Source organism: Centropristis striata, chromosome 8 (genome assembly GCF_030273125.1).
Source record: "Centropristis striata isolate RG_2023a ecotype Rhode Island chromosome 8, C.striata_1.0, whole genome shotgun sequence".
NCBI lineage: Eukaryota > Metazoa > Chordata > Actinopteri > Perciformes > Serranidae > Centropristis > Centropristis striata.
Genome location: NC_081524.1, coordinates 23,305,626 through 23,331,371, shown reverse-complemented (window position 1 = coordinate 23,331,371; position 25,746 = coordinate 23,305,626). Strand labels below are relative to the sequence as shown.

General features: G+C 39.2%; 1 protein-coding gene and 1 long non-coding RNA gene across 4 annotated transcripts in view; both read left to right on the top strand.

The window, feature by feature from the left end:
• Positions 1 to 813: 813 nt before the first annotated feature.
• On the top strand, positions 814 to 9,299 carry LOC131977022 (uncharacterized). Its single transcript, XR_009394842.1, has 4 exons — positions 814 to 862; positions 1,517 to 1,552; positions 1,980 to 2,076; positions 9,275 to 9,299. It is a non-coding gene; the product is annotated as an uncharacterized LOC131977022 (long non-coding RNA).
• A 5,835-nt stretch (positions 9,300 to 15,134) lies between these two features.
• The window catches only part of mef2d (myocyte enhancer factor 2d), a 112,615-nt gene continuing 102,003 nt past the window's right edge, over positions 15,135 to 25,746 (top strand). For all 3 annotated transcript variants that reach the window (XM_059340235.1, XM_059340233.1, XM_059340234.1), the window contains exon 1: positions 15,135 to 15,312. The gene's annotated coding sequence lies outside the window, so the exon portion shown is untranslated. The remainder of the gene's footprint in view (positions 15,313 to 25,746) is intronic.

Here is a 25,746-nt window from a genome sequence, read left to right as displayed (position 1 = left end):
ATATATATACATATATATATATATATATATATATTTGTATATATATATATGTATATATACACATATTTTAATATTTTAATTAATGCCAGAAGTTCCATGGCAAAATCTCTCTCTCTCTCTCTCTCTCTCTCTCTCTCTCTCTCTCGCTCTATCTGCATTGTTTAGGGTTTTAAAGGGAGAACAATCTCTTTGAAGGACATTCATTTTTCAGTCAAAGTCAGGGCTTCACCCCAAAGTTGTATGCAAGAATAAATAAATTATATTTATAGTTTTTTAATTTCACAAGTTGAATGTGATCCGTGTGAGCTCCAACAGCAGCTGACAGGTTCAAACTGCTCTGCTGCTCTGACTCATTTCAGCAGAGACATGAGTCACTTCACAAATCAAAATGCTTTTACTCTTCCTGCTAAAAGAAGAACTGAACATGTGTCTCTCTGTCCAGTTCTGATTGACTTCCTCCTTGACTCATTCAAGACAAGATTTTCTCAGTAAGAGACAACACAAACGGTTTTGTTGATCACATTTGTTTCCTTTGTGAAACTGCAGCATAAAGGGGAGTAAACTGTGAGTTTGAATCACAGTAGTTTGGTCATTATTAAAGGTTTTTCACTGCGCAACAAGAAGGAAAACGCAAACAATCCGGGAAGAATTTGAACACACAACCTTCAGACTGTGAAGCTCTTTCACGATCAGACTTTCTCCATGTGAACATTTTTCAGTGTGTACATTTAGTTTCTCTGCGGTTTCTCCTGATCTTCTTTCTCTCTCTGTGTGTTTGTGCTGATCAGTGCCAGTCCAGATGGTCCAGTGGTGAAGGACTCCAACCGATGACTTTGAGACATGGGTTTGAACTCCGCCTGAGGTATTTCACACAGGTGTTTGTGTGTGTGTGTGTGTGTGATGAATGTGTGTGTGAAGCAGAGAAATGACACTGAACACACACTCATTACACAAAATCGATTTCAAGATTCTTTTACTTGTTCATAAATTTCTTAATGGTCTTAGTCCAGCCTATCTGATTTACTTTTATCCTATGAACACTCAAGGACCCTCTGGTCTTCTGGAATTGGCCTTTTAATAATACCAAAAGTTATAAGGAAAACCCACGGTCAGGTATCGTTTTGTCACTGTGGTCTGCATCAGAGACGCTTCATAGTTTTATGAGCAAAGTTAAGACTTATCTTTTTAATTTGGCTTTTACTTGAACCATTTTAATATATTTTTATACTCATGCATCTTAGTGTTACAACATGTTGTCTTTTATTTATTTATTTGCTGCTATTTATTTGTCTATTATATATATATATCTATATATATATATATATATATATATATATATATATATATATATATATATATATATATACATACATATTTCCATATATTATCATGCTCTACTTGTTAATTATTCATTTATTGTTTTCATCTTTTTTTAATCGACTTTTTATTGTTATTGTTTTGAATTTTTTTTAAATGTAAACGTTGCGATCACAAAATCTGTTTGTTGGGATTTCAGAATTCCAAGCATCCACCAGATGGGAACAGAGAACATGTAAGTCCAGGTGGACAGATATTTTGACTCATTTCGTTATCAAGTTTACATAATCTGCAGTGTTTTTAATCTTCAGCAGCCTCCAGGCCTTATAAATCAAACCAATGCAGAAGTGTCTTAAACCTGCATTCTTTCTAACAACCAGCGGGGGGAAACTCCATTGCACTGGTTGCAAACATTAGTCAGATTGTATAAAGTCTATCCAAAATGACCTTAAATCTCACTTGATTTATTACCTCAATAAACATTTTCCTGATTTGTTTCTAGACTCAAGTCTTCTTCAATACAGCATGATGCTCATATTGTAAGTTATGGTCCCATTTAGAGTAAAATAGACGATAAAGCTACCTTGATGCACTGTGTTTTCACTTCATAAATGTCAACTGTAGCATTTTGGTTGCTTAAAAATGTCTTGTTCTGTTTTTAGTTGGACTCAAAGACACTCTGAGGAGCTTGTTGAGAATCCTTTCAGCTGCAGAAAAAAATGCCAAGCTGGAGTCAGCAAACCAATAAAGGACGACATGGTGAGTACGTCCATTATTCTCATTCAGTCTGTAGCTGCTGGTGATAGAGGAGGCAGACAACTTCTGTTGCAGACAACAGAAAATTGCTTTACAAATACAATGTATCAATATTGTTATCAGTATCTGCAATGACAATCTTTCCATGACCTTAACCATATCATATATATATGCACAGATATTACAGTGAGTGAGAATGAAAGGTTTAGCTGTGTCATCCAGTGTGGATGCTGCAGCTCAGCCAATGTACTGCCAGTTACTGCAGGAGTTCCCAAACTTAGCCATGCCAAGGACCGTTATTTACATAATGATGGCAAATATCTAAAATAAAACATACAGCTTCTTAATATATTTTCTTTACTTTTATTAGGAATCATTATCAGTCTTTCTTCTGTTTCTTTTATCTGTTTCATTTCTTTTTATTTTCTGTCTTATATTATCTCTGTCCGTCTGTCCGTCTGTCTGTCTGCCTGTCTGCCTGTCTGCCTGTCTGTCTGTCTGTCTTTCTGTCTGTCTGTTGTCGTTGTTGTTGTAGGTTTGCTTTTAATCCACAAGAGAGAGCTAAAACACATCTGGAGCTTCAGTATCCAAACTACATTTAGAGATTTACATATATATACTTTGTATTATGTCATAGCTCAGACACATTCCCCACAGTATGAAGATGAACTCTGCCACTCAGAATTAGGCTATGTCTTCTTTCTGAAAAGCCAAACCCACATCTGTACATTATGCCACAGCTTATCAACCTGTGAGCACTGGTTTCCCTGGTTTCTGTTTGACCCCCTCTCCATCTGTCAGCGGTCTCGGATCTGAATTAGCGGTTCCTTGCTGAGAACCCCTGGCATTAGACGAGTCTGATTGCAGAAGAACCTGCACGCCGAGCAGAGGTTCCTCCTGGCTTTCCCCCCGTTAATCTGCTCTGTGACTCCGCTCTCCTGATTGCCACACTCTAAGCCCTAATTGAGGGGTTCAGGCTGAAGAGGAGTGGGGGCGTTTGTTGGCTCCGTTGCCATGGACACTGAGCGTTGCTAGGCAGCCGGCGGGATGCTGTGGAAGCGGAGAGCAGCGGAGCAGCGGGTCACTGCAGAGAGGGATGTGCACCCACACACCTCTCACACACAGACCAACACACTCTGCAGCTGACGGGGAGAGGACACAGGCATAAATAAAACGGGTCAAGACAGAACGAGACAAAGCTGACATACTACTGATTACTCACCTGCTGTGCATCTCCACAAATAATGTAATTTAATCAACAACCAATAATTAATCAGTGCTGCAACTTTAAAGCAGCTCAGGTAGAAAAATGAAGTCAGAAAGTAGAAAAAATGTCCAATCCTCACTGAAAGAGATGCTGTTGCTTATTATTATTAGATTATTTTAGCAAAATAAATATTTTTCTTTGTGCAATTTTCAGCTGTATATATTGCATCTACTTTTATATTTCTTGTTCATGCTTGTTTCTAATCATTGTTATTTTATTGATGCTTCTTTCTATTTTTGCTGCTGTAACACTGAAAATTTCCCCGCAGTGAGGAAATGTGAAATGTAAAACTGATCCGGACACCACTGGGAAAGACGAGGAGATCTGGCTAAATGTTCAATCACACTTGGTTGGCTAAAAAAAATAAATAAAAGACCTGATGACTGAACAGTAAAGCCTCCGAAATCATCGCCTGGCTGGCAAGCAGTAGTAATGAAAAAGAAAAGAGTACAGAGTAAAGAGGAACACAAACAAACAGGGGAGAGGATTAGGCCAGAGAGATAAGAGAGAGACAGGGAGAGGAGAGGAAACAGTGAGAAGTGAAACTAGCAACAGATAAAGAGAGATAAGGAGAGACAGAGAAAGGAAAGAAGATAAGAGCGACAGAGGAGAGTGTGCAGGGACACAAGGGTGGGAACTCGCACTGAGAGCAAGAAAAGTTTAGATTTTTTTAACTTTTCAATCTCATTGAGTTTATGGTTTTTTTATTTGGCAGACATTTTTAACATGCAGCTGCAAACCACAGCAACTTACAGTAAAACTAAAGGTGGGATGAAAACAGGACATTAAGCATGCATGGAGCAAAGTTTTAAAGTTGATGGAATTCCTGATAAATAATTTTCAGTGCAGTGATTGCAGTGATATTTGCTTAACACACCCAAGCACCCCTCAAGATGAATTATAATAACCCTAATGAGCTCTTAACTTTGACACTTTGAGGACAGTCCCAGCAGCATGTGCTCTTCTTTGTGTTTGCAGGTGAAGCTATGTAACCTCCACTGGTGAGCAAGGCATCGCTCTCAAACTATACCCCCTTTGCGTTCCAATGTACCACCCTTTGGGATGTTAGGGTCATGGGGCTATTATAGCAGGCTTCATTTTTCTTACAGAGAAGATATTGATATCATAAGAAACATAAGAGGTACCAAGTATACGAAAAGTTAGTTAGAAAGTTAGGCAATTTTTTTGCTAGGCAAATTGTCAATGCGATCCTCTGACTTCTGTCGTCACAATTTATGAATGTAAATGGGTTTTATGGGTTCTTCTTTATATACACACTGTAGAAAATGTAGAAATTACAGTAAAACACTGTCAAATTGCATCAGAAATAGGGCGTAAGACACTTTTAATTACTGTAAATTAAAGAATAGCACAAAACTTTTACTTTTACTCTCATGAACTTAAGGAAACACACAGTTTTGCTGTAAAAATATAACATTTTCATGTAAAGTTAATGGAGAAGTACCGTAATGTCACAGTGACATAATTACCCTAAAAATAACAGGAGTATTCAGTCTAAATTACAGTTTTTGATGATATTAACATTTAAATTTACAGAAGAAAACCCACTCACTGTATTTTTTACAGTGAAGTTCTGGCAACCACAGCTGCCGGTAATTTACCGTAAATTTAACAGATTATTTTTTACAGTGCATGCTTTATGATGATGACATGCATGCCTATTGTATTTGAATATTTCTACATACTGGGATCCCTAAACAGGCAAATAGACTTAAGAAAGCCAAACATTAATGTTGTGAAGCCTTGCACACCTTAATATGTTTCATTAGTTTATTAATTAAGTCAATGTATTAGTGACTTATGACCAGAATAACTTGACACATAGTGCTGAGCATCCTAAATTAATCTTCAGCTTCACAGCTTTCAGATGATGTCCACCGTTTCTATGAGGCATTGTTGACCTACTATCTCCCCCTAAAAATCCACTGCCCACAAACAAAAATTCTCAAAAAATGGGGGCCGAATCATAAAGGGTTAACTCAGAGATCAAAAGTATATAAAATTATATAAAAAATATAATTCCTTTCAGTTTGTTGTACTGGAGTGAAACCACCACCACAGCCTCTCAGATCCCCACTAACACTGTGGTTGTGTAGGCTTTAGTTCAGCTCTCTGTGAATCTTTGCGGATAAGAGTCTTTGCTGTAATGAAAATCTGAAAGAAAAAATGTAAGATTGTTTCTGACGTAATGATGCCGTCAGAAGTCTTTAGAGTTTAATAAAATACAACCAAAGTTAAGCCATAATGTAAAAAAAAGCATGGGTCTCTGCATTCTGTCCATTAAAAGGTCATTCTATTACAAAGACTTAAAGTGTGATGTTTGGGTCAGGACGTAGAATCACATTCACTCCAGATGAAAAGTCTAATCGAGCAGCTGGACACTCGCAGAGCCGCTCCCAAATGGTGAGGTCACAGCCCAACATGGACTCCTCGGTCACAGCTTAAGTCTCAGATTTGGGTAAATAAATGTGCTTTAAGGTCTGCGTATCTGGAGGCTTTTAGACCATTTTGGATGCATTATATTTCATCTTATTTCTCAAATTTGGATCTGCATACTGCAGTGGGATCTGTGAGTTTGTATGCACACATATTAGTTTAAACAGATGGATTTGCTAAATATTATTCAGCAAAGTCTTGGATCATTTTACAAACACTCAAACAAAGGGATTTAGAAAGTACAGGTCTGGCTATATTTGTTGTTTTTTTTGTTGTTTTTTATCAACAAATCTCGTGAAAAGACCAAAACCAACAACTGAGATTAATCTACCAACAAATATTATATCAAAACACATCACAGAGCTACACTGACATGTTCCTGCAACACACACACACTATAGTTTATTTTTGACTCAATCACACACACACACACACACACACACACACACACACACACACCATTCTGATGCTACAAACGCTCACTGGAGCACTAAATGTGGAAAACTACAGTGTCCACCTGTTAATTTGCTTGTAGTTAAGGTAATATAACTCAGTTTATAAATGGGCTCTGTTCCAGATATGTAAACTCTCAAATGTATTTAGAGATGACATATTATGCTCATTTTAAGGTCCATGCTTGTGTTTTGTTTTCTACTAGAACATTTTTACGTAAACACATTATTTTTCTTACACTCTCTGAGTTGCCGTAAAAAAATTTTTTTTACCATATATATATATATATATATATATATATATATATGTATATATATATACATATATTATATTCACTGATAATGAGATTTATACAGTTTAGAGGATTCTGGTATTGGAAGCTCTGAATTTTTTTTTTCTCCTGCATCTTTAGAAATAAAAGAAACAAATTACCAGAACGTTCTCACTTTGTAACTCCTCATAAGCTCTCATTTCCTAAAAGCAAATGCATCCATTACGTTTGTATGCTTATTTATTCAGATCTTTTCTTTAATTTACCCTATGAATATACATTGCTGCATGAATACATGTTGAGCTGGTGGAAATGATGCCTGTGGATGGGAGAAGCAGCTGGTCAGCTGGGCTGCTCAGCTTTAACTGAGACACCAAATAACACAGAGAGAACCTGCTGCTGCTGCTGCTGCTGCTGCTGACACAAACAAGCCCACAGTCTGTGCAGCGAAGATTCACAGCACGAGGAGACGACTGCGAGAGGAAATGTGTAAAAGTCTCTGGCAAAAGTGTGAAAATCTGTACTTCGAGTTCAACAAGCACCAGGTCATTTCTGTGTTCTCGCTCCTTTCATTATGAGCAGTATGAATAGAAGGATTTTATTATGAATTATTATGTTACTTGACCTTTTAAGTCATTATAAAATGCTCTATAATATATTTTAAATTAGGGCTTATAATTTTCTTTAAGTGATTGCCAATGTTCATCGTAGAAATAAACTATAAAAAACAGGCTTAGGACAAAAGTTTCAGCTTAATGACATGTAATGTAATGTAATCTGCAAAATTGTAACTTTCTGACACTCTTTGGGCGGATCATTGGTTGCAAATGTTTTCGTTAAAAAAAGTAACCAAAAAGGCTTAAAATTGTGATATTGCTGTCAAAATTTGTTCTATATGTTTGATTTAAAATGTCGACAAAAATAACCAGATCCTGTTAAAAACATTAAATTCTGCTCCTCAGCGACACTGTGAAGCCATGATTGATTCTGCTGAGATTCTGCTTTGTCATGTGACAAATATTCACTAAAAATATGTTTACACAGAGCAGAGAGGAGAGGACAGGAGAGGCTGGAAACATGACAATACTTCAATATGTAGTATGTGGAGACCCAATTTTTTCAATATTCATGACACGTGAAGGCACTAGGAAAGGTTTTGTACATATAAATTCCATTTTTTCCCCAATTTTAAACAAATTATTTTCTCAGAGAAATTCAACTTGCATATTCCTCTTTTTTTTTTGATGATTTCTGTCAATATAACTGTGTTATTCTGCACAAAGACATGTTTCCCACTTCTAGCCATTATTGTGCTGATTCCATAAAGCTGCAGGACTTATAGATTTTACATCTTGCAGTGAAATACAAGGCTGCAGTGAGGAAAAGGGTTTTGTTATGTTTATAATGCATTATAGACATGGATCATAGAAAGTGTTACCAGGCTTTTTATATGGATTATCTGAATGAAATGACTAACAATCCATCCATCCATCCATCCATTTTCTTCCGCTTATCCGGTGCCGGGTCGCAGGGGCAGCAGGCTAAGCAGGGCATTCCAGGCGTCCCTCTCCCCAGCCACAACGTCCAGCTCCTCCTGGGGGACCCCGAGGCGTTCCCAGGCCAGGAGAGAGATATAATCCCTCCACTGTGTTCTGGGTCTTCCCCGGGGCCTCCTACCAGTTGGACGTGCCCGGAACACCTCTCAAGGGAGGCATCCGGGAGGATCCTTACCAGATGCCCAAACCACCTCAGCTGACTCCTTTCGACGCGAAGGAGCAGCGGCTCTACTCCGAGCTCCCTCCGGATGTCTGAGCTCCTCACCCTATCTCTAAGGCTGAGCCCAGCCACCCTACGGAGGAAGCTCATTTCAGCTGCTTGTACCCGCGATCTTGTTCTTTCGGTCACTACCCAAAGCTCATGACCATAGGTGAGGGTTGGAATGTAGATGGACCGGTAAATCGAGAGCTTTGCCTTCCGGCTCAGCTCCTTCTTCACCACGACGGTCCGGTACAACGCCCGCATCACTGCTGACGCCGCACCAAACCGCCTGTCCATCTCACGGTCCGTTCTACCCTCACCCGTGAACAAGACCCCGAGATACTTGAACTCCTTCGCTTGAGGCAGTACCTCTCTCCCCACCCAGAGGGGGCAGTCCACCGTTTTCCGGCTTCTGACTAACAATGACAACCATAATGTTAATATTTACCTCCTTTCCACATGTTTTCATCTTTATATTTGAACAGCAATATGCACATTATGTAACTGAACAACATCAAAAGTGTTTAGTAGCTGATCTATTGGTCATCCAGGCTGTTAACTGAACATTTTGAGTTACAGCACAAACAACGAGCAGCCCTCACACCAGCAATTCATTCAAAATGCATCTCCACTTGATTGCATAACAGTGGGTAATTTTTGCAGTGTTCTCCAGCCACCGTGACCTTTTGCCCCCTCAAACACATTAGCAATCTTCCAGAGCGTTGTGAGCTGAATATTCAGGCTGAAAGACAATGGTGGGGTTATTGAGTTCCTGTTTATATGTGTGAACTCTCTGCTGAAAATGACCACCTCAGCCTGTGCTTCATCTCAGAGCTGCACAAACACTTAAATATTGTGTTTAGTGAATGCATGGTTATTATCAGAAATTCAAGACTCTCAAACGTTCTATTACAATAAAGAATATCTGATAAATTGCATGGTCATACGTATGTGGACACCCGAACAATACATCAGTCTCCACTCTTCTGTTTCAGGCTTTCCACCTGATGTTTAATCTGCTGCAGGGATTTCGGCTCGTGTTGAACGGGACCAAGGTCAGGCTTTTGTTCAGGTTAGTCAAAATCTTCCACACATAAGTGATAACAATTCTTTCTGGAGCTGGATTTGTGCATTGCAACATCATCACGTTAAAGCAGGAAAGAGACAAACACAAACTGTTGACACAAAGTTCAAAGAACTACTTAAACATCATTGTGTGCTGGAGCATATAAACTTCCTTTAAGTGGAAATAAAACAGTCCCAGACTTAGAGCATGCAAAATAAAAAATATCATGGCTATCATTGAACCAGCAACACAAAATGCTTTTTTTTGACCGGAAAGTTTGCTGAATTATGTGAGATCTACATATGGGGACATGGCTCGTGTATATACTTGATTTCTTTGTTTTTTAAAGGAGATATTTGCACATCCAACTATCTCAGATGCAGGTGCATTGAAAAGTACTAATTCTTGAGAAATTTTCAAGTGATATTCTCTTTTCTCAAGATACAATGAACTTCTAAAATGATTCAGCACTGCTTCAACAGGGGGCGCCAAACTGTAGTTATTGATTAGTCTGAATGAGAAGTCCTGCTGGCTTAAATTGTTTTGAACAACAACAACAAAAAAAGGCATATTTATCATTGTAGCTGTTCTGTGCTCTGTAATAACAGTGACTAAGTTCTTATACTCAGGCAGTAACTTGAATAGCAGCAGGAACGGCAGCTCTGGACGCAGGCTCTGCTTACGGTTTCTTTTATTTTTTTCTCCAAATTCTGGCCTGGCTTTTTGTTGTCATATTTCCCGTGGCATTTCCCTGACCCCGAAGTCTAGCTGCTGACCGCTGGACTACCCAGCTGTACGAGCAGGACGGCGTGAGAGGAAGGCAGCAGGACATCCATCTGACTGCTGCAATTCTCCTCCAGCACATAAGCTTCTTATGTAAAGCACAAAACACTGTGTAATCTGTGTGTGTGTGTGTGTGTGTGTGTGTGTGTGTGTTGCTCCCTCTCTGTGTGTCTAAGCCAGTGTCAACACTACTACTAGTTACTCCATTACTTCTACTTTGTTCTTTGTCAAAGTCATTAAGTGCAAATGCCATACTTTTTTAAAATGTATTTATTTTTTAAATTTTTTCTTCCAAATATTAACCATAAAATGGAAGTTGAAATCTGTAAATTAATATTATAATATTTTTTTTTATTTTATTTATTTATTACAGTTCCATTCATTTTCTTTATGGTCTTGAATATTACATTTCAGTCAATTGGATGCAAAAAAAATATATAAAAAGTACACATCATATTGCTGAATGTAAAATTAAGGCAGTAAAACTTTAAATTTAATGTTAAATAAAATGTTTTAAAAATCGTTAACTTCATTGCGGACAAAAAAGAAAAACATTAGTTATTCCACAGATATTTATTTCCTTTAAATACAGATATTTACAGCATATTTGTCAAATTCTTAAAGAAATTTTCTGTAAAAGGAAATGTTTTTTATTTTTGTTGTTTATTGTTATTTGATCAACTTTTGCTGCCAGACTTTTTACCTTATTTCTTTTTTACAGTGCAGGTCGCAATATGAATATGCAGAGTCACAGAGTCTTTCCTTTAATGACATAAAAGTTGTGTATTGCAGCTGCGTGTCATTGTTTGAGTCAGCTGTTCGCTCCCTGCTGCTGTGTCCATATGTTGTGTGACTTCAGAATGTGACGGGCGGTCCAGACTGTGTGGCACGGCCAGGAGACGACCACACATCACACTCAGACAGGTGTCTGTGATACTGCTGGTAATTTCAACATTTTGCATATTTCTTCTGTTTTCCAGTAGTGTGTTTTGGGTTTTATTGTATGCCAAAGTCTGTTTTATACATTGTAAAAATAAAAATAAATTAAAAAAACCCTGTAAAAAGGCAAAAGGTCTGGCAGCAGTGGCAACTTTAGCTGCCAGACTTTTCACCATTTTTTACAATTTCTTTTCAACTTTTCTACATGAAATTTAAAGTTTTACTGTAAAAAAAAAAAAAACAACAACAGAAAGTGGCCTTAATTTTGCATTCAGCAAAATGTGTATTTTTTGGTATTTGTTTTACATATAATTCAGTGTAATTTAACATTCAAAAACCATTAAGCAATTAAATAATACTGTTTAAAAATCTAATAATTTCCCATTATATTAATTCACAGACTCCAACTTCAATTTCATGGTTAATATTTGTAATAAAAGTAATTTACTTTTGCATTTAATCTAGAAAAAAAACAAGTAAAACCCTGTAAAATAATACAGTAAATTACTGGAAAACAACAATCCTTGACCAGAACTTGAATCTTTATTAGATTCAACAGTAAATCAACTGTTTTTCGAGGTAGAAGTGGTTTACTATCCCATATAATAAATTGGTTCATGCAGGATATCCCTGATGTTGCACCTGTCATCTTTCAGTTCTCTCTTTGAGATCAGATTCTGCACAGCTGAGACCTGCATATAACATACTGTATGTGTTACAGTGTTTCTGGATGTTTCCGTCATCGATCCTGCATTGCAAATGTGTGCTGAGTACAAGATTACAAGTGGGCAGTGGTGGAAAGTTATCGCGTAGATCTACTCCAGTATTGTACTTTAGTATGATTTTGAGGAATTTAACCCAAGTATTTTATTTGCAACTTTGCACTTCTAATTTTGATACTTTAAGTTGGCTATATTTTACTGAAGAAGATGTGATTGGAGTTTCCAGTTTCAAGCAACTCACTTCAATCAAGATATTTTGAGTTTTTTTTCATGAGAGAGGTTGAATGGAGCCCGACATGGCAGTCTGGTCTCAGATCAAACACAACATAAGGCGTTTGTGCATGCAGCAAAATACACCTTTACGTAGAAGTAGTGATCGGTGGCGATGCAGAGTTTAAAAGGCAGATGTCACACTTGAGACAGGAGTCGAACAAACGGCGGACTTTCACCCAGGAGAACGGGGTTCGTGTCCCATGAGAAAACAAAAGTAAACTCATGTTCTTTAGGTCAGCTATTCTCAACCTTGGGGTCCCGACCCCAATTGGGGTCGCGAGATTATTTCTGGGGGTTGCCAAATCATTTTGGAAGTGTTTTAGTCTTTTTGGTCATTTAATGTCTTTTTTTTGGTCATTGTGTGTCTCTTTCGGTCATTTTATGTCTTTTTTTTGTCATTGTTTTCTTTTTTGGTCATTTTGTGGTCATTTTTTGTCATTTTGTGGTCAATTTCAGTCCTTTTTTGCTTAATTTTATGTATTGTTTTGGTGAATTTGATTCTTTTTTGGGTAATTTTGTGTCTTTTCTGACAAATCCCAAAGTATCAAGTTATTACTTTCCAAGGAGTCTCTGTCTTGAAGCTGACTGTTACACACTCAGGAGGTCAGAATGGACCTTTAAACTTATAGCAAAGGACTTAGATTAAAAGTAACAATAAAATTAAAAAATATATATAAATGCACAGACAGAGAGATGTTTTAGTTGTTGTCTACTTCATTATTTGTCCAAAATTCGTCGTATCAACTGAGTTTGTAAGATCTGAACTGTGAGGTTCTGTTCAGTGAGCGGGGGTCGTGGACAACATGCATGTTAAATTGGGGGTCGCGAATCAAAAAGGTTGAGAACTCCTGCTTTAGGTAACTTCAGTGGCTCATGTCACCCTTGTAACTACTTCACTTCCGGCATTTACGTACATTAATTTACTATGTAAACTGTCTTTTATAACACCTAACAGGAAGTTTTTTTGCCCCAAACTTTGGTCTGTGGTTTTGTAGCCTAAATTCACAGAAACTGCAGCCATTTTACAACAGTGAACCGTGCATAATGAGATGTGTGCTATTTTTAAAACACTCCACAGCGAAATGCTCATATGTGTCGTTATGGGTGGTATTGACACACGGCCTGTTCTTTGGTTTAGGTTGGAGATCTTGTTGGGCATGGACAGGCAGTTTGGTGGTCATGAGCGTTGGGTATAGTGACCGATCTTTACAGTGGCTAGGCTCAGTCTTAGAGATTGGGTGAGGAGCTCAGGCATCCAGAGGGAGTTCGGACTAGAGTTGCTTATCCTTTATGATGAAAGGATTCAATCGAGGTGGTTCAGGCATCTGGCAAAGATGCCTCCATAGGGCCTCCTGTAAGGGGTGCTAGGGCACATAACTGATAATTCAGTGTCGGCCCAGAACACACTGGACAGATTATATATCTCATCTGGCCTGGGGACGCCTCAAGGTCCCCAAGGACAAGCTGGAAAAATGTTGTGGGGAGAGAGGGACATCTGGAATACTTTACTTAGCCTGCCATCCCTGCGACCCGGCCCTGGATTAGAGGATGAAAATGAAATGGTTGGATGGATGATCTGAGTAGTAGTAGTATTGGCATAAAATAAGTGCAAATAATGATAATAATATTGTTTTCATTGTTCAATACACATGCCAATAACAATAATAAACCAATAATTTTCTAAGCAGGTTAGCCCATATCTATTGGTCTCTACTGTCTCGTTGCTGTTCATTCTTTCTTCTAATCAAGATGTAAATTATAAAAAAAGTAAAAATTTGAACAATTAAATTACTAGCCTAATTATCACATAATTTACGCTATAAAGCAACACATGGCTCTACTCTAAACCATAAATATCCATTTTATTTCATTTTTAGCATATATGTCGCCTATAATGTTGAACTTTTTCTATGAATTGAGAATATATATAATCTCTCTCTCTCTCTCTCTCTAAGAATTGTTTTGTCTTCCAAATGCAGCTTCTTCCTTTACTCCCGCTTTATCTTCAGATTAGGTAGTAGGCCTAATTGTTTTATATGTATATTTTAAATGAGTTCCTTGTATGTTAGGTGTTAAAATGAAGTAATATTTGGTCGATTGATGTTCTTGTTAAACAAATTTGAGCCCCCCAAAATTGTCTTGAGCACGAGCCTTATTACTTTAAATATCCCAGCCAAGCCATTTGCTGACGTAACATGACGTAGTCTCACGCACATACAGTAGAAACTGGAAACAGCGGAAAATAAAACGAAACAGAATCTGTATGTCAGCTTCGTAAAGTCTTTCTCAAAACTCTAAACGTGCGAAAGTGAATTTCTATACATGTGTTGTAGTCGTGCCTCACACTACTGTATCCGTCACTGTACGTCACTCTGCCCCTCACTGTAAACACTGTGTTCCTCCGCCGTGGACACATAAAGTAGGGCGCACATCACCGCTCCTCCAGCGAAAGTAAACCTGAGACCCACTCTTGCTACTAAATGTTTAAATATGCATTTACAGCATGGCGCAGCTGCAAAGAAAGCAAATCATTATATTTCATTTATGCGTATAAAAAAGAAACAAAAAACAAACAAACAGTTTCCTCGCTGTTATCTGTTGTGCTGAGTAAATATCGGCTACAACTTAAATATTTCGCTACATGACTTTAAAAAAATATATTTATATATTATTATAGGCCTATACATATTAACAGTGCAAAACGCTTCAATATTTCGTAGTATGCTGTTATGTAAATTACAAAAAAATATTTGTAATTCTCAGTTTTTTTCAATATACACATCTATTTAAAAATATCTCTCTCACTTAATACATAGATATAAATGTAATCTTTTCATTATTAAAAAAAAGCTGTGAAAGTGGAGCCGTTGCTCTCAAAACATGACAAGCGGAGGGATATAAACTCTTAACACATGATGTCGCCATCAGCCCTTCCTACTTCACAGTTCACCTTCCACCAACTCCCCGCTGGGGATGTGATTGGTCGAGGCGGCACCGACAGCGCGCTCCCATTGGCTGCCCTCCTGTCAATCATAAAGCAATGCCACTCAGGATAGATTAGGCACCATTTGCCATAACTAAATAGTTACCTTGTACATCAAGTAGGAAGAATTTTTTTAATTGGTAGCCCACCGCGCTCGGCGGAGAGTTACCGTCCATCTTCGGCGAAACCTTCTTGTGCGTGAATGCAACAAAGTGTCACGTTTGAATCCCTCCCGTCTCACCAAACAGATGTGGATACACTGCTCGGGTAAGTCACTCTTCACCAGCTTGTGTCTGCATTTCACGTTTGCTACATTTTTCGCTTCTTCCTGTGTTTGAGCAGCTCTGACAGCTGTGCGTCCTGAGATACTTGGAGATACTCGCATATTTCGGCTCGGAGTTGCTACCTGGCACGGTGTTGTGGTTGTGATAACTCTTGAGGAGGCTCTGCACGGAGAGAAGCCTCAGTCTGCCTCCGTGGTTCGTGTCAAGGACACTTCATTGTAGTTTGCTAAGTTAACAGCAGTCCTGCAGTTAAAGCTTTCTTTCCACTGTCTGCTTTGCACGTTTCGCCCCCGCAGACCTCCTGAAAACAGCCGCTCGCAGCCGGTGTGTTTGAGCGTTGTGCGCAACAGTAATAACACTCCATTAGGAGCTGTCAGGAACGATTTACGACAAGTGTCAGGCGGCTTTTTGACGCGATTTCTCTTCATTTCTGCAAATGGATTTCATCTCTGTGAAAAGCACGTCTAGTTTATTGGCAACTTTTATCGCGCCATCAATTTCGTTTACGCTTTGAATGACAGCTTTACATTGCAGAGACACACAGAGAGCAGATCACTGTTTTACCTCCAGAAAACTGTAGTGATTGGTGAAATTGTGTCCCTTTTTTATATAAAATAACCACATTAGATGCGTTTCCTCATCTCCTTTAAGCTATTGTGTCTGACGGATAATTTTATGTCTCTTTCATGAGCCCATTTCCGACAATTGTGCTCTCATTGCTGTGCGTAATTGCTTTTCTCCCGGGAGAGAGTGCCATCAAACTTCTAATTTCCTCCTCAAACCCGGAAACCATTTTGCTCGTGGAAGCAGCCAGTAATGATGGCATCAATAAAGCCGAATAAAGCTCCTGTCAGGTTGGCTCTGAGATTTTTTATTTTGAAGTGAGAAATGTCCTCTCTGTCAGTTGCTTTGGCAGGATCTCATAGAGGCAGGTGCCTGGGATTAGAGGGCAGCAAGACAATGAGAGTATGTCTCTGGAGAGGAGTCTCTCATGTCAGGAGGCAAGAGGAACTGTTATATATTACATCATTATCTAGTGCAGCAGAGGGATGTGCTGCAACACGGACACATGAGTGTTTCAGCGTGCTGCAGGTAGAGTCCAGGTTGCCAAAAAGGTGTCACAGGATCCCGAGGGAGACGGTCCTGATAAGGGTGCTGAGCAGCGCTGTTGAGCGTCCCAGCAGTCAGAGGAGAGCAGATTAGTGGTGAGTCTTTGGCAGCAGGACACAGAGGCTCAGTGTAACCACAGATGAGTGTTGGTCCAGATAAGACAGGTAACACTGAGATGCAGGCATAAACTGGCTGAAGGGATGGACAGAAAACAGGGTAGTCTCATTTTTGTCCTGCAGAATTATTCCTGAATCTCTCAGTTCAAGCAGGATTGGATAAGAGAGCTACACATACCAACACTGTAATGTTAATTTACAAGATTTCTATGTTCTGCTTTTACCAGGCCGAATCACAAACTGAGGTTGTATCCCGGAAAGTAACAAATTAGAATTTAAACTGTCTCCAAGAGCCAGAAGAGAGAGAGAACGAGAGAGAACGAGAGAGAACGAGAGAGAACGAGAGAGAGAGAGAGAGAGAGAGAGAGAGACCAGCCAGCATCAGATCTTTCTCTCCTCTCATCCCTCGGCTTTCCTTTGGTTTAAAGCTCAATATCTTCAAACTGATGCCCGTTTGAAAGTTTGCTGCTATATTTGACGCGACTGGCACTTAAAAAGTTGCACTGGTTAAATCCCAGCGTCATGATAAATATTCACCATGGAGACTGGGTTATGTCAGCACCTTGTTTTTGTGATGTCTGAGGTGTGAGTTCAGGTACACGGAAATAAACACTTTGTTGTTTCTGACGTTGTCAAGATGTCGAAGCTCTGACCCCCTCTGTACACAAACATCATCTTATCTGTGAGATGTGACCATGCAGGCTCTTTTTTGTATAGTCGTCTCAATTATTGAAGGCCTCCATCCCCATCCCCATCTCCATCTCCATCTCTGTCCCCATCTCCATCAACTGTTGTACATCTCAGCAGGATGGAAGAATTGTTGATGGTGCACTTTAGTTGAAAATCTGATACCTCTCTCCTCACATTGCATTCATGCAACAGAGTTAAGTCCCCGGAGGGCTCTCCCCTTCACTCATGTACTCACACAGGAACACAATCCATAAATTGAACAAAATATTGTAACTGGACTTGTTCTGTGAAAAGGGGCTTAAGCTGCAGATAACTTATGGGCTCAGCTCCAGTAATGGGCTTTTGTGTCCCTGAGAACCGTGACTGCAGGCGAAGCTGTACTCCGCTCTCATCGACAGAGCAAAGCTCCCTGCCAGGACAAAACTTAAGGAGACAGTTTTTATAGTGAAAATAATCTTGGAATTAATTCCCCTGATCATCCACACACAGTCACAGAGTCAGAGTTTGTGAGGAGACAGGAGCAGGGTTTTGCTTCTCCTTTCTGAAGCTCAGCCATGTGCTCTGTCGTGTGCTCTGTTGGCTACAGTCAAAACACAGTGGGGGGAAAAAAACCCCACCACCCCCCCTCCCTCCTTGCCTCTGTTAATTTGAGGAAGTACAATCATTCTCTCCTGCTGCAGCTTCCTGCTGAATTGCAAACACAGGCAGCGAGCCGTCATGCTCTCCAGACATTACAGAGAGCGTCAGTGTCTGTCAGAGGCATGATGAAGTGACTGAGTGTGTTTAAGTGTACCGCCGTAGACTTCCTCGTGTGTACAGCATGTTAAAGTTCAGTCTGAGGTCTTTTAGCATCCACAGCATCTATAAATGCACCAGCGTTTGTTTTCATTATAGATTAACCTGCTGCTTGTTTTTCTTGCTTCATCCATGAATCATTTTTTAATGTAAAATGTCAGAAATTTGTGAAATATCCCATGGAGTAGGGGTGGGCGATATGGGCAAAAAAAAAAAATTTTAAATTAAATTTTGTGATAACGATAATCCGACAATATCCTTTAAAATATAATTTCTTTACCAAAAAAAAAGCTGTTAAAAATTCTTCTTGATTACCAGGACATCTATGGATGGACACAATGTTTCAGAACAGCTAGTTTATTTTCTTTAAACGTAAGCATTCAAGAGACTCCCAGTTAAACTTCAATGAGACATTAAATGGGTAAACATTCAGGTTTTCTCTCCTGAGTGAATTGTGCAGCATACAAGCAGGAGCAAATCAGTGGCCTTTCGTTTGTTTTCTTTTTGAGATATTATAAATACTCGATAATGTATAATTGCACATTCTCAAAACAACTTTAACAATATTATCGTAGACGATACACATCGCCCACTTCTTTCATGGAGATGTCCTCAAATGTCCTGTTTTGTTCATCCAACACTGAAAAATCCATCTCATAACTCGTATAGTATATTGAATTTAATATAATATATAACAGAGAAGAGCTGTGAATTCTCTAATTGGAGAAAGTGGAAGCAGTGCATGTTCAAAAGTTTTGCTTGATTAATCAGTCGACTAATTGATCTTTCTGCTCTGGTTCAGTCACATATCACTCACTTACTTTGAGTCCCAGCAGTCAGTTTCTTTTTTGGTTTGCTGTGGTAGTTACACAGTGTTCAGACATACACTGGCCGCACACCAGTTACATTGCCCGACCACTGCCCCGCCTTCATCTTGCTTTTATTCTTTTAATGGAAATAAAAACCCATTTAAAAAAAAAAAAAAAGTAACCTTTATTAAACCAGATAAAAGACCCGTTGAGATCGAGACCTCTTTCACAAGGGCGACCTGGCCAAGAAAGGCAGCAGCACACGTCACAATGGACAGGACAGACGGATAAATAAGAACAAACATTGACATACTTAGTGCACAGCTATAAAGTGCAGGAGTTTACCACAACAATTTAAGTTAATTTTCACGTGTCAATAAAAAGGAAAGCACGTTATCAATTAGGGCTGGGCGATACGGCAAAAAAATCTTAATGTCATACCTTTTTATAATGATATTTATCATTATATACCATGTTTCTGTTAATTCAGTAAATAACCTGGCCAAGTCTGTATGGAATAAACACATTGTAAAGCATGTTTTTCGCCTCTATAGTCCGTTTCAGCTTGTGTGTCGTCCAAATGATGTAAATATTGCTTTTATGCTGTTTGGCTGCTGTTTTTTTCCAAATCCTGATAGAATCGAGATAGAAAATATAATATTTTGGTATCATTTTGGATCACTTCTCTTCAGATCATCAAATCCTGACACTGATTTAACATGTAATCTATCTGGAATTAAAAGGATGACGCTGTCAGTCTTTTGTGCTGTTTAGTTTATTATTGTCTCTGTTACTAAACAAGTGTAAATATAATTGATGCAGATTTGAGGCTAGTTTCAGATTTGACTAACCCTGAAAGAAAAATATCTCTCATTACACATCATTGTAAATTTAATATCTTTGGGTTTTTTTTGGACTTTTAAATTGTTCGGACAAAACGAGTAATTGTATGACGTCACATTTGCAGATCAAACAATAACATGAAACCGAAAGTCAGCCTTAAATATCACCGTGGAGACAGTACAGATGGTCTGTGGAGGGCAGAATAAGATCCCAACCATGCGTTTGAATTAAACTAAAGAGCAAGTGAGCAGCGACACATTAATTCCCTGGCAGATTTTCCAGAGCTCTCCATTAGTCAAGACCCTGGAGACTGTGACAGAGGGGCCCTTTGGTGTGCACTGTAATTTTAACCGGAGTCTAATTTTCACTAATCAATGTGTTTGTTGGCCGGGCTGAGTATCGATGAGCTTTAATCACTGCCGAGGCCCGGGCTGCAGAAAATGACGTGAGCTCGCTGTGGAAGGTAGAAGTTTGTTTTATCTTGTGACAGAGAGCTGAGGAGGTTCAGTGCTGAATAGAGACGAGCTGCTGCAGCTCCTGAGCTGTGGAGGGCAAGTCTTGTGCCTCCTCATTGATTTGGGCTGTTTACCTTTTCACCTTGAGCCTTGTACAGTAGATTAGCCTCAGTGGACATGTGTTTCCTGTGTGCTCGCTGCAGCTGACCCACGCTCTCGTCCCACGACGGCAGAAAAACCCCTTCTTGTAAACCAGGTTAGACGAACATGCCCCCTCCACCGCTGTCGGACTGAAAGCCTCGCACCGCGAGCCGTGCTCCTTTTCAGACGGACGGAGCATTTTAGCAGAAAGGAGCAATTACTACCTGCTCCGGTCTTGTTGCTTTCACGGCCTCTTTTGTGTGCTGATTCCAGGGCAGATTTTGTCCATGGCTGTTCCCACGCTGAGTGAGGAGAACAGGAAGAATTCTGCCGCGCAGCAGGCCTCTGCCTTCTGCTATTATGGCTATGATTCAATCATGGCAGGGCAGCGCTTTACCCCAGCACATAGAGAGAGGGAAAGAAATGTCCTCACTCCCTCTCCGTTAATGGAACTTAAAGCCAAAGGTGTTTTTGCACAAAGAGGAGACCGTCAGCCACTTAATGTGGGAAGTGCAGCAGCAAGCCTCACCTCACAATCCACTCTCCCCCTACTGCGTTTTCAAAATGGCCTCCCTTCTGTGCTTGCAGCCAGAGAAGCACCATGCAGGGTGGAGGAACCAGACGGGGCGAGATTTTGCTTCTCTCGGTGCTGCTGATCGCACCTACTGTTTGTTTTCTTTGGCCCGAGTTGGAGTGGAAAAGTTCAGCGTGCTACAGTTTTGGATTTGATTCATATTCAGTTTCACATGCCCAAATTAACAGCGAGCAAAGCATGGCACAGCCACAAAAGTCACATGGCACAGTTTGCTGTCGCTTTTGTTCACGCTGCAGCTTCAGCGTTGAATTTAACTCATAAAAATATGTGTTTTTTGGTGAAAAATGCTTTTTCTAATGTCATTTTGCAAACCAGTCGCCAGAATAAACGTTGGTATTGTACGTTAAGGTTGAATCTCTACATTTTTACTAGATAAACCTTGAGAAGATGACTGGGAGCATGCAGCATTGGTTTTCTGACATTTTAGAGACAAACAGTCGATTAATGGAAAAAAAATCAATATAACAGATAATGAAAAGAATCATTTGTCGTGAGCATTTTGACATTCACCAAACAGGACAAAAATGTTGCTAATTATGGAAAGGAAGCTTCATGTTCAATCAGGAAGAACAAACATTGTCAACGCATTTACAATTTTAACGCACTTTTCATAAAGTGTCGTCTCGCCAGGCTGCAACTTCTGGCAGTTTAAGAAACCAGAGAGAGCCGACATGCATTTGCTTCATGTATTTCTGGATCAGCATGAACCGGCTTTGTTCTGCTGTAATTTACCAGCTTTTATTTTCACACCAGCTGGGAACACTTGAAGAATAAATCAGAATCGGAGCATCCATCCTGCCCAGTCTGTGGTTAGCTCTGGGACCAGGCTTTCCAAGACTTTTTTTGCATTTGAAGAAATGACCTAGAGCTCTGAAGTCTGTCTTTGGGGACATTTTATAAACCAAACAAATTTTTTAAATTGATTTATGAGAAAACAATCTGCAGATGAATTGATAAAGACTAGTTGCAGCCCTGTAACGATCCCCCTCTGTACATGCACGGGGTATTTGTTTCCTTGTTCAGCTTGTTTGGAGCTATTTGCCAACATGTCCTCTGTGCTCTGACCCTCGGGGCCGAAGTGAAGGATTAGGGTCCAGAGGAGCCGTGGCCGCAGGGCAACAAACCGCCTTACTTACACAGGACTAATCCCCGTCCTCCAGCAAGCTCTTAATTGAGCCATCATCAGCTGCCAATCTACGGGTTAAACATCAATTAAGGTAATGAGCACATAGAGAGCGGGGAAGTGGGGTGGGGGTGGAGGTTGGGGGTGTCTTCGGTCCGGAGGGCAGGGAGGTGAAGCGGACCCACCCCCGAGGAGGAGGACTGAAGTGTGTGTGTTTGTGTCAAGTGGTGGCTTAGTGAGCGGAGTGATTGTGGAGTGGTGCTGATGGCGGTGCAGGACGGAGGCTGATGGCGCTCTGCTGTTAGTTTAGCTGTGTTTGTGTTGGACAGGCTGCAGGCTGACTGAGCTCCTCAGCTGCTGCTGGACACTCGGCACATCTTCAGCTCACGTTAACGTCCTCAGGTGCTGTCGGCCCCGTTATACCTCCTTCTGATTACTGTTGTATTATCAGAGAAATGCATAAAGCAATGGCATCTTCATTTGAATAAACAGGGGTTCCGCAATGCTCCAAATCAACAGTTCCATTAGCTGTTTCAATATTTTTTTTTTGCCATTGTAAGACGTCCTGATACATAAAGATCAACAGATTATTCCTCGACAACTGTTATACACATTTTCTTCTTTAAAAGGCATTGTAGAACCTGATAATGTAATAACTTCCCGATAATGTAATAAAGTGCATTTCCCAATAATGTAATACACTTTTTTTTTAACCAATAATGTAATAAAGTATAACATTAATGGAGGTTATTACATTATCAGGTTAGCCTTCATTTCGCAAGTCCTGATAATGTAATAATTCCCCAATATTGCAATAATTTAACAGCAGACCACCCATTACTTGGGTACAAGTGGTGATACTGTGTAGGCAACTCTAGCTCAAGAGCTCTAGCGCCACCAACAGGTCAAAGTTGAATGTTTATTAACTTTTGACCCGTTCATCCGTTTTTCACAAACGAGGTATCCATGACACACAAATGCATTCAACAGCTTCTTGAAATCTAAAGGTGCTTGGTGTTATACTTTATTACATTATTGGTAAAAAAGTGTATTACATTATTGGGAAATGCACATTATTACATTATCGGGAAGTTATTACATTATGAGGTTTTATTACATTTTCAATGGACTCAAGTGCAGATTTTTATTACATTATCGGGGTTATTACATTATCGGGAATTTATTACATTATCAGGTTCTACAGGCATGTATCGACACTAATGTATGTAATGCATCATCAACAACAGTATACAAAGAGCAGTATACAAATGAATTAGTCCAAAAAATATGGTCAAATGTATATCAAATATTTAAATCGCTGATCCTGCTTTTGATTTTGATGATTGAAACTAAAAGCTTGAGTTTTGATTTCAGAATCAGAAATTGCTTTGTTAAAGTTGCCAGTCTGTGACAAAGTGATATTGCATTGTAATGATTTCAACTATTTGTTGTCTTCAGATTACTAGTTTTTCTTTAATTTATTTATAATTAATCAATCGTCTAGTTAAAAAAAATGGCCCTGGCGAGTTCCTAGAGCTCAACGTGATGTCTTCAAATGTCTTTCAGAAACTTTCAGATGACAAAGATATGAAGCAAATAACACAAAGTAATACATTTGTTGTATTTTCTATCATTGTGGCTGGGAAATAATAGGATTCTGAGACAGTGTGATGACACAGTGATTTCTTGCTCACCTAATAGTTGTCAAATTATAATAAAAATCATTTGATTGCTTTGATATATTAAAGAAGGAAATATTGTTTGAAAATGAGTCTCATTATTCTCATAACACTGTGCAGGTAAACTACAGGATGAACATGACTATTAAACATTATTTTATGATGTAATCATCAGTATTTTGTCCTTTTTAAATTAGTCATGAAATCTTTTTAATATACAGATCTTAACAGTCGGTGACTGGTAGTTTTTCTTCGGGAGACTTCAGCAGAGAAGTGATGTGTTTTATATCTCTGGTTTGTTTGAGATAAAACAGAAGAAGAAGACCTGCAGGTAGCAGAGAGACAAAGAAAGAGAGCACCAATTACAGAAACCTCAACTTCATCAAAAGAAAATCCCAAAATACAAAATCCGCCCACACTGTGTGAGTGACAGGTGATCTGTGGAAGTGCAGAGTAGCAGCACCGAGCGCTCCTCAACAAAGACGGAGACGAAATTAAACCGCAATCTTGTAGATCACCGCTCGGAATTTGATTTTTAAGCATATCTATCCTTGCCGAAGGCTTTTGAGGAAATGAATGATTAAGTCTTAAAAGCATTTTGTGCAAACAGATCACATTTGTCTTTAAGGAAGGATGTTTAAAAATGTCATCTGTCCCCTGAGAGAGTCACTAAGTTGTTTTGTTTAACTAAGAGTCATTGAGAGTTGCCTCTGGTATGTTGTTGTTGTGATGGCAGAGCCACTAGTATCAAACTTCCTAATTATTTGAGATGATCATTAGAGATATTCCTTTGAGGTTTGATGCTGCAACGTACTGAAATTCCTGCTTGTGTTCATGTGACTGCAGAGGATTCAGAGAAATAGTTGTATCAGTATCTGAGAGTTCAGTGAAATGTCAAACATGTCTTTGCATATCCATTTGAAACGCTTTTGCCATGTTAAATTCATCATTCAATATTTAACAAACACAGATGATTCAATCTTTAGATGCATAACTATTTTATAAGCAGAGCTCTTAAGATGACTCATAGATTTAATAGAATCCCAAAATGTGCTTCTCTTTCATGTCTGCAGTCGTTTTGTTTTTTTTATATATCAAGCTGCAGCCCCATTTCACTTTTTAGTTATAGCTCTGAATGCAAAATGTCATGTGGAGATGGATTTTGATTGAGATGTGTGTCTTACAAATTTCAAAACATGAATTTGGTGAAAAGTACTTGACATTCCAGTTATTGTAAGGCTTCGTATCAAACCAGAACACCGATCAGAAGAGAGTATCTCCTGGTTAGAATCACATGCCACCCTCTTTTACTTTTTGTTTTAGGGAGCAACAGTAATACCCTTTTTTGAACTCAGGAACTTTTTTTTAGAAACGCAGAAACACTTTTAGTAAGTCAAGAATTTTACTTTGAGTCTGGCTTTAGTTCCTGCCCACTTTAGAGACTGGCCTCCCCTCAAAAACGTCATTGTGTGGTGTTTGTACAGGCAGCTGAATACGACTCATATTTATGTATTAGACTGTCCTCCGGCGCCATCTTGCTTTCACCCAGGACAACGGGGTCCCACATGAAAACAAGTAAATTACTTTTATGCAACTTCTATGGCTCATATCACACTCATAACTACGTCACTTTTTAAACACTGTTTAAACTGTCTTTCATAACACCTAACCAGACGTTTTTTGGCCTAAACATATGTCTGTGGTTTTATAGCATAAATTCACAGAAACTGCAGCCTTTTTTTTTTTTTAAAACCGCCAACCGTACATGTATGTATAATGATGTGTTATTTTTAGGGCCTTCAAGGACTTTAACGTGTTAATTAAGATTAATTAATTACACAAAAATTAACGCGTAAAAAAAATGGACGCATTTTTATCGCACTTATTTTTGCCCCGCGGAACGTTTCTCACTGGATGAGTTTCGGACCGATTATATTGGAGCACCAACTAGCGTTCATGAGTTCAGACAACAACAAACCACAGTGAACATGAAGGAAGAAGCTGATGAGACGCTTTGGTTGGCCCCGTGGATGATGGGACATTAAGTTACAAAAAATCAAC